Consider the following 9,509-nt stretch of genomic DNA (forward strand, 5'->3'; position numbering starts at 1 on the left):
TAAGTAATCAGAAAGTCTATCTAGCGTGTTTTTTATGTTCTCTGTGTCCTGTAGAGATTTTTTTCATGATGAGTTATGCAGTCCTGCTAGATACTGCTGCTTTTCAAAAGAGAGATAGTAGGTTGTGCTGTTTTGTCTTGCCAGTTGTTGATGCAAAAATGAAATAAGGGTAGAAATCTTCTGAACTGTGTAGTAATGGTGCAGTTTTTGAAAAATATACCTTGTCCGAATTCTTACCTAACTATGTAGTAGTGACAGAAAGTTTTCTGTGAACTACCATACTGAGAAAGCCAAAAGTGAGGCAGGATCTGTCAGTTGTCTCCTGCTGCTAGCCCAAGCCTCATCTTGCCTTTTTCACTTTCAGCTGCTTTGAAGGAAAAAAAAAAACGAACAACTGTGATACAAAAGATATGCTTTACAGTCTACTCCCCGTTGTGCTCTTTTCCTTGGGAGTACCAAATACTCCTTATCTTTCTGTCATTTTAGCATCTTGCTTGCTCTCAAGGGCTGGTCTGCATCTGTGATTGCTTTTGTCTAGCTTCTGCTTTCTTTCAGTCTATTAGAAGGAAGAGCTTTTTTTTTCCTTGGCTTTATTTTTGTTTCTAATTCAGCAAAGCTGTGGAAAACTAGTTGTGGAGTATTCAGAGATTGCTTTTTGCCATTGTGATTCTTGGTACTAGGAATAAAAGTACCACTTAAAACTTTTTTTTTTTTTTCTTCGTTGTTGTTTAAGAAAAAGGTTTGCTAGTAGAGAAAAATAATGTATTTTTTAATTTAAAAACGAATCAGTTTGTTCTTGCGACTGTAAAATGACCCTTTTGCCTCAATACCTGCTGCAGAAACTTCATGTGTGAACAACAGAAAAATACCTAGTGGAAATTCTTTGAAATATTAAGTGAAGGTAGTTGTATACCTGAGGTCTTGTCTGTGCTTTTATCTTCTAATACCATGTCCTGTCATTAGGACTACCAGGAAACTGCCTGTTTTGGTCTCACAATTAAATTCTTTAAAAATCAAGTAAATTGTATTGGTGAAAAAAGTGTTTTTTCTCTCTTCATTTAACAGGAAGATTTAAAATATGTGGCAGAAAACAGCTCTGGTTTTCTCCGGAATTCTTTTTCTCTATGCCATGCTACTTCCTGGTTGTTGTTTTGTTGTTTGTTTGTTTCCTTGCTTAATGCAAACATCTGTGTTTTTTGTTTTTTTTGGGGGGGGGAGGGGGTCCATTAATATACCTTTAGTTGTTTTACAGCTCTTAAAATATTTTCAAATATAGTAAAAAAAAAAAAAAAGCAACCCAAGTCCTCTATTCAAATCAAGGGAAACACTACCTTGCTTTTTATCACTTCTAACATCATTGAAGTTCTCTAATTTGAAGCATACTTTGTATATTTGTAAGTGCTGTTTATTTGTAAAGGTTCCCTTTTGCAGATACAATCTTTAATTTTGCTTTTAGGTACGTGTTAGTGTTTAATATTCTTATAATTATATTGCTGCTCCTTGTTCCATTGGCTCTCCACTAATGTTCTGGCTAATATCAAATGTATTTCTCAGTAGATGTGAAATATTTGTAAGAGTGAATCAGTCTTGAAATAATACTGTGAAAGTTTCTGTTTCAATGCATTTTTGTCTGGGATATTTTCCTATTATAAAGATTTGGTGTAATCTGTCTTCTGTATACTGTAAAAGGATATATCAATTCTGTCACAGGTGTTTTAATGGTACTTAGGGAAGTAGCTGAGCTATTTATAGTTGTAAGGAATTACCCTAAAAGATGGAATTCTTGCCTTCAAAGATAGCCATTCAAAATGTTTTCATGCCTCTTGGTACTGTCAGGAAAGAAGAATGGTACTGCTGCTACCAGTAATTGTCAAAATGTGTATTTACTGTGGATGAAACTAGGGTAGGAGCTGAGACTAGCATTTAGTAAGTAGCACTGAATGTAAATGGATTTATTTCTGTTGTTACTTCAATTACAGATTAGGCATAGACATTACTTTCCCACTTGGAGGTTGTGAGTCTTTTCAAAAGGACTGACTTGTACAAACGTGGTAGAACTCAGGACAGTGGGGAACATGAGTAGGAGCCTGTGCACTCTAACAGAGTCTCATCTTCTCCACCATCTAGAAGTTCCATTGAAAAGAAACCTTGAAGGTTGCAAGAAAAGTCCAAGATGTGCAGTTCAGTTGCTCCCAGATTGTGGTTCTTAACAGACCGTCGCATCAGAGAAGATTATCCTCAGCAGGAGATACTGAGAGCGTTGAAGGCCAAGTGCTGTGAAGAAGAGCTGGATTTCCGGGCCTTGCTGATGGATGAAGTGGTGCTGACAGTCGAGGATGGAAACCTTGGTGAGGATAAGCTAAGGCTGGGAATGTGCTGAAAGAGTGCTTACAAAAAGATTGTAATATGGAACATACACTTTTTGATAATGAATTCTGTGTGTGCCAGACTACCTATATATCATCTAAATAATGCAGATGCACAAGATACCATATTCTTTATCTATTAATTGTGATAGTCAAAAATATTAACTTTGTCTATTTGCTTTAAAAGTGCATTTGCCTTCCCTTTGTAGAACAGAGAAAAGGTTTGCTTTAGCTTATTCATTCCTGGATAAGGAGTATAAAATTTTCAAATTAAGACAAAATTACTGAGTTTTATTTTTGTGTGGGTACTTTTAATTTTATGGATCATATTTTAAGAGTTTTAGGTAACTTTTTTCTTTGGTTTATGTTGTGGCTCCAAGTTACCAATCACATTTGAAATTAAAGGGATTTTCAGTGGACAGTACAAATTGTTAGGGAACTAGAAGTAGTAATGTGACATAACCAAGCATGCTACTTTGCGGGTGTGCATTTAGAAAAGGACACTGAAATATACAGTATATGCCTCAGAATAATTTGAACCATTATTTCAACTTACAGTTTTAAGCTAAATTATAACACATCTATTTTACTATTAGCTTGTTTCTTCTGAGGTAGTTAAAAATGAAAGCAAAACATCAAGGTGTGTTAAAAGTGTTAAGTAATCTGATTTTTTTTTTTTTAGATTATGAGTTTGTTATTGGTAGAAAATTAATGCCATTGTCAAACTGTGTAATGCTGTATTTTTACAGCTTTTTAGTTTGGATTTCCAATAGAAAGCAGAATGCGATGTTCTTGCATCCATACCTCTTCCATTCTTCTTCATTGTATATCACTCAAGGGAGAGAGGAAAGAGTTACATTCCTACAGGTTGTGTTAGGATTATTCTGTGTAAGAAGAAAATATGCAGCTACTTAGCTGTGAAGAAGAGGTTGCCACATTACTGTATGCCTTGTTCCTTGTTGAGGCATTTTTATAGGAGGGAAATCTTAAATTGGCTTTGGGGAAGAACTTTGGTCAGCATTTGTACTGTAACATGAATTAGTCAAGCATAAAACAGAAATGCTTGAGGAAATGGGATTTTTAATTCTTCCATTACTAAACATTCATTTTGTTACTTTGAATATTGTTATTTTTGTTAATTTATCTATTATTCTGAAATGTCTGTGATTTTAATTGGAGACTTGAAATTCTGCAGGATGGCTTCAAATCAGAGAAAATTCTTGTCAGAAAGTCTGAACATATTTTTGCCTAGAGTATGCTGTTGAATGGACAGTATGTTCTGTTAAGGCAGTCATCCAGAAATGTGGCTGCAGTCTTTTAAAACTCATGATAGATCCTTCAGCTTTTCAGTATTGTTTTTTATTTCCTGTCCTTTGCCTGTATTGGGAGAATTAAATATGTCAAGCATGAACTGTGGGCCTTTCTGCTCTCTTCCATGTAATGTTGCAAGAAGAAAAGATAAAGTATGCAAGCTGGAGTTGCTGAGAAACATATAGTACAAGAATGGGAAAAATTAAAGAAATGACTTGAAAGAGAATGCAGAAAGAGGAAATTATTTTCATTCAAAGTGTTCATTCAAAACTGTGTAAGTAACTAACTTTTTTCAAAAGGAGTGAGATAAAAATGCAGAAAAACTGTGGATAGAAATTTCCTTATGTTTGATCTGGACTGGCTTATTGTGGAGTTGTTTTGTTTTTTTTTCTTCCTGCTTGAGAGAGATGAAAAATTTTGCCCCTTAATTTTCCAGTTTCCTATTTCCCAGTGTTTGTCCACAATTATAGATACAGATTTCTGCTTGAGAACACATGCAGATGTTTTGTTTCATCTTCTTCATTAATAAACTGGTCTGTTGGCCTAGAATAAAAGGTGTTTTATAACAAAGTTGAGGAGATAATGCATTCTGCACCCTTTTTTGTACTCTTCTTGTTATCTTTTGTTATGAGGGATCCAGATTGCGTGAAATTTTGTGTAACACGAGCATCCTCATGAGGAGCCTGTATCTTCAGTGAACAATACCTGCTTTTGCTCCAAGTTTTCTTGTTATTTATGTTAAAAGTTTGGCAGTAGAGGGCTTGGACTTAGAGGATAATAAATACATGCAGAAGAAGTCCTCTCTACTGTGCCCTTGTGAGGCCCCATCTGGAGTATTGCATCAAGGTCTGAGACCCCCAGTGCAGGAAAGATGTGGAACTGTTGGAGAGGGTCCAAAGGAGGGACATGAAGATGATCAGAGGGCTGGAGCATCTCCCCTATGAAGACGGGCTGAGGGAGTTGGGTTTTTTCAGCCACGAGAAGAGAAAGCTGCGAGGGGACGCCATTGCCCTTTCCAGTATTTAAAAGGGGATTATAAACAGGTGGGAAATCAGCTTTTTACTGAATGGTTTTAAGCTTAAGGAGGGAAAGTTTAGATTGGATGTTAGGGGGAAGTTCTTTACTGAGAAAGTGGTGAGGTGCTGGAAAAGGTTGCCCAGAGAGGTTGTGGACGCTCTGTTCCTGGAGGTGCTCAAGACCATATTGGATGGGGCCTTGGGCAACCTGCTCTAGTACCAGATCTGCAGGTTGGTGGCCCTGCCTTTGTTAGGAGGGTTGGAACTTGATGATCCTTGGGGTCCTTTCCAACCCAAGTCATTCTATGTTTCTGTGAATCTATGAAGTAATAGATTTTTACATACTCAGATCTGTGATTTGGACCTTTAGAATCTAGACAATTTCGTAATTGTTAAATGAAAATTAACTTTTCTGAGACAAGTTGAAAAAGAAAGTTTGCTATTTAAAACTTCAACATGTCGTATTTTTGTATGAAATATCACCAGTGATATTTTTGCGTAGTCTTGCTGATTGTTGGAATAATGGATGAAGAGACCAAAAATTCAGCATAGTGCTTTAATAAGTTTGAAATCATTTGCTTCATAGAGGGATTGTGGTAAATACATTTCTTGACTTATGAAGTGTTAGTAGAACAGTGGGACACGTGCTGAGACTAAAGTCTGGTACTTGTATTAATTAGGTAGCATATGCCTTGGCAGTAGAGTTTGTTGATTTAAATATCACTGGAGCCCAGAGACAAAAGTCTGTGAAACTTCAGCAACTCTGTGACTCTTCCAGAATCTGCATATGTCAGAAAATGGTAAGATTTACCATGTATCCAATCCATTAAGTAATCATAGCAGTAGCAACTCAGTCACTGCCTTACTGTGTTGTGTGGCTGGATACCCAGGCAGGTCAGCAGTGCAGGTCTAGCATGCTCCACTGGTTCTTTCTGCAGATAAAAGCTGGAATTTCCCAGCATCTCTAGCACCTCCCTGTTCAACTTCTACTGGATACATGATGAACCTTTAAAACCAGGGTCCTTCTGAGTCTTCTGGAGATCTTTATGCAGCTTCAGATCTGCATGTTAGGCACCTCAGTACTGCAGGAATCCAGAAATGATTGTAAATGCAAGTTAAGAAGTGTAGAATTAGTTTCTCCTTTGTGTTCAGGAGGAAACACTTAACTGTTACCAAAACGGTAGTGTAAATGAGCTTAAGTTAAATAAGACAAAAGCCATAGACATTTTCAAAAGCCATCTTAGTAAGTGCTTCTTCTTGCCAGTTTACTCAAGCTGTGCAGTCTTACTTTCTTTCCATATCTGTAAGGCAAGAACTCAGCAGAAAATTCCAGCTGCATAAAACAATGAATGTTTTTATTTGGTGGGCTGAACCTGCTGAAATGGTTACCGACTCGAATACACAGCACTGTTGCGCAGGAAGGGGGCAAAAGTAGATGAATGGGCAGAAAAGGAGGGTGGTATTGCAGCTGATTTGATTTAGACTGGCTCAGAATATAATACATAGCCTGAGTCTCCTAAGAACTAAATTCTAAGCTTGTGTAATAATTGTACTGTTGAATGGAGCAGTTTCTTTCAGCCTTGGTGGTGCTGCTTGTCTTTGGGCTTCCTTTTATGCCTTATGTAAATTTGTCTAACACAAAAAAAGGTTGACCTAATACTCTACTCTTTTTTAGGATCTGGCATTTGTGGAAGTTGAATGGACTAGTGCAGTCAAACACTATCAACTCTGCTCAACTGATTAACAAGTTTCTGCTGGAATGGCTTTGTGCATTTTGTAGTAATGGAATTGCTACCTCTAATGTTCAGAGCAGAGAACGAGTCTCTTCTTTTAGGCAATGACTCATATTTAGGTGAATATAATTAAACATTCAAAGCATGCTTTAAAACACAAATTCTCTTATGGGCAGGATATTTGATGGTATCAATTTAATTTTGTTTTGTTTTTGGTGTGTTCCTTTGAAGCATTTGCTGTTTACTGCTGCAAGGAAAACACTAGGTTATTAAATTAGATTGCTTGTAGTCTAGTCTAGTTTAGCAGTTTCTGTATTAATTTGAAATAAGTAGTAGGCAACTTATCAAATTTAGTGTGACATCTTCAGACGCACATCTTAAGTCCTGTAAAAATGTGTAATTTTAAAATTTATATTTGTTTGCTAGCATAGTAGTATCCACAGGCTTGGGGAATTCAGATCTAGAAGGGCCAAAGCTTGTGAACAGTAGTGTGTGGTGAATGTGTTAAATCCAGCTGGCAACCAGTCACAAATGGTGTTCACCAGGGGCCAATATTTGGGCCTTCCTGTTTTATACTCTTATTGATGTACTCTTATTGACCTGTACCCTCAGTAATTTTGCAGATGACAATAAACTGGGAGGAAGAGTTGATCTGCCTGGGAGTAGGAAGGTCATCTGGAGGGATGTGGACACTCTGGATCACTGGGCTGAGGTGATGATATCAAAAATAGTGTTGCTAGTGGGAGCAGGGAAGTGATCATCCCCCTGTGCTCAGCTCTGAGGAGGCTGCATCTTGAGTACTACATTCAGTTTGGGGCCTGTCACTTCAAGAAAGACACCAAGGCCATGGTGTGTGTCCAGAGAAGCGCAACAAAACTGGTTAGGGGTCTGGAGAGCAAGTCTTACGAGGAGTGGCTGAGAGAACTGGGATTGTTCAGTCTGGAGAAGAAGAGGCTCAGGGGGAGACCTTATCGCTCTCCGTAACTACCTGAATGGAGGTTGTGGTGAGGTGGCCTCAATGGATGAAGATGATCGGCCTCTTCTCCTGCATAACTAGCGGTAGGACTAGAGGGAATGGGCTCCGGTTGCGCCAGGAGAGGTTCAGGTTGCATATTAGGAAAAATTTATTCTCCAAAAGAGTGGTAAAGCACTGGAATACCAGTGTCCAGGGAGATGGTGGAGTCCCCATCCCTGGAGATGCTCAAGAAATGTTTAGATGTACTGAGGGACGTAGTTTAGTGGGAAATACTTGTCATAGGTGGATGTTTGAATCAGATGATCTTGGAGGTCTCTTGCAACCTTGGTGATTCTATGATTCTATGAGTGAATTGGAGTGGAGGAAACCTATAGAGAATAAGCATGGATGTTACTGGGAAAGAGACAAAATTGATTCAGTGGTTGTCTACTCTTCCTGAGTAGAATGCTCTTTCTCTTGTCACTCATGGGACTTGGCTGAAATGTTCTCCACAGACATACCTTATCTGAAGAGAAGCAAATTTTTAAGAACTGATGTTTGATGAAGGACTGCCTAAGTAACATTTTTCCTTCATAAAAATGTATAAAACATCTTCACTAAAATTCTTTGCTACCTGAATATAGCTAAACTAGTAAGACAACTGAAATAACAACAGTTCCTTTGTTGTAGTTGTTTAGAATCACCATGTTTCTTTGATATTGTGCTGTGAAGGAAAATAGTTGAAAGGAAAGTTGCTTCTGTGAGCTTCTAACTAGGAAAGATACTGGGCTTAGTTGAAGAGTCCTACACCATAAAACAAAGTGTGAACTTTTCTCAATAACTTTGTGACGTTTCTTTGGGGAATATAAAAGCAAGTGATCAAGATACGTGCTTAAACAATATTTAGAAGGCACATTATTTTAACCATGTAAAAGTTACTGTTGTGGTTATTCAGGTATTTGGATTTCCTATGTGGACCTGAAATCTGCAACATTAGTCAACCATGTAGCTAAAGTATTTAATATTGCATAATCTGTTTTTCATTTAATGCCATCTATCTTTCATTTCTAATTTGGTCTAAACTAGTAACAAACAACTGTAGTTTTTGATTTTTTTTTTCCCATGCTGGATTAAATAGCATTGGAAAAACAAGCATGGAGAAATAAGGATATTTGAAAGATTTCTGCAAAGTATATACGTAATAGAAGGCTGAGAAAAGAAGGGAAAAGTTAATAAGTACCTGAGTTTTCGGTGTAACAGTGAGAGTAGCATTCAGTCAGCTAGACTAATGATAATGGCATTCATATCTACAAAATAGTTCTTATATTAAGGTATCGAGAGTCTTAATATTTATGAATCATCTTTAAGTCACTTTGAAGTTGTCTTCTATCACACAGTAGGGAACATAATCACCTCTTCTTCCTTCTGTCTGTTTCAGCAGTCCCTTGGCACTTGGTAGTCCAGAAGTGCACCTTACTGTAGGAGCGTTTCCTGCACTGTGCAGCAAATTGCTCTGGGAGTGATGCAGCAGAGGCAAGTGGCCTTGGTAAGGTGCCTTGTTGAGCACTGCAGAGTTGGCCTGTTTCCTGCTACGAACAACAGCAACCATTACTTCCGCTGCAGACTTGAAAAATTGGTTTGTAACCAGAGGAGGGCCACAAAAATGTCCAAGGAATGAAACATCTCTCCTGTGAGGACAGGCTGAGAGAACCGGGGCTGTTCAGCCTGGAAAAGAGAAGGCTCTGAGGTGACCTGATAACAGCCTTTGAGTACCTAAAGGAGAGCTATAAGAAAAGAGGGAAACAGACTCTTTATCACAATCTGTTGTGACAGGACAAAGAAAAATGGTTTCAAACTAAAACAAGAGAATTAGTTTGGATGTAAGGAAAGTTCTTCATGAGAAGGGTATTGATACACTGGAACAGGTTGCTCAGAGGTGTGGTGGATGCCCTGTCCTTGGAGGCATTCAAGATCAAGCTGGACAGGACTCTGAGCAACCTGATCTAGCTGTAGATGATCTTGTTTGTTGTAGGGAAGTTGGCCTAGATGACCCTTAAGGGTCCCTTCCAACTCAAATGATTCTAAGTTTCTATCATTATTCCATTACAAGAGTAATTTTTCTTTTTTT

General features: G+C 37.9%; 1 long non-coding RNA gene across 3 annotated transcripts; it reads left to right on the forward strand.

Moving 5' to 3' along the window:
* The first annotated feature begins 10 nt into the window (after positions 1–10).
* Positions 11–9,503, forward strand: LOC104916874. 3 transcript variants are annotated; one of them, XR_004162485.1, is made up of 4 exons: positions 11–4,720; positions 5,374–5,493; positions 6,369–6,545; positions 8,820–9,503. It is a non-coding gene; the product is annotated as an uncharacterized LOC104916874 (long non-coding RNA). The 3 variants fall into 3 exon arrangements; XR_004162487.1 differs by having other exon boundaries at positions 8,823–9,503; XR_004162486.1 differs by lacking the exon at positions 5,374–5,493.
* Positions 9,504–9,509: the final 6 nt, after the last annotated feature.

The sequence above is a fragment of the Meleagris gallopavo genome, unplaced genomic scaffold, assembly GCF_000146605.3.
Source record: "Meleagris gallopavo isolate NT-WF06-2002-E0010 breed Aviagen turkey brand Nicholas breeding stock unplaced genomic scaffold, Turkey_5.1 ChrUn_random_7180001950212, whole genome shotgun sequence".
Lineage (NCBI taxonomy): Eukaryota > Metazoa > Chordata > Aves > Galliformes > Phasianidae > Meleagris > Meleagris gallopavo.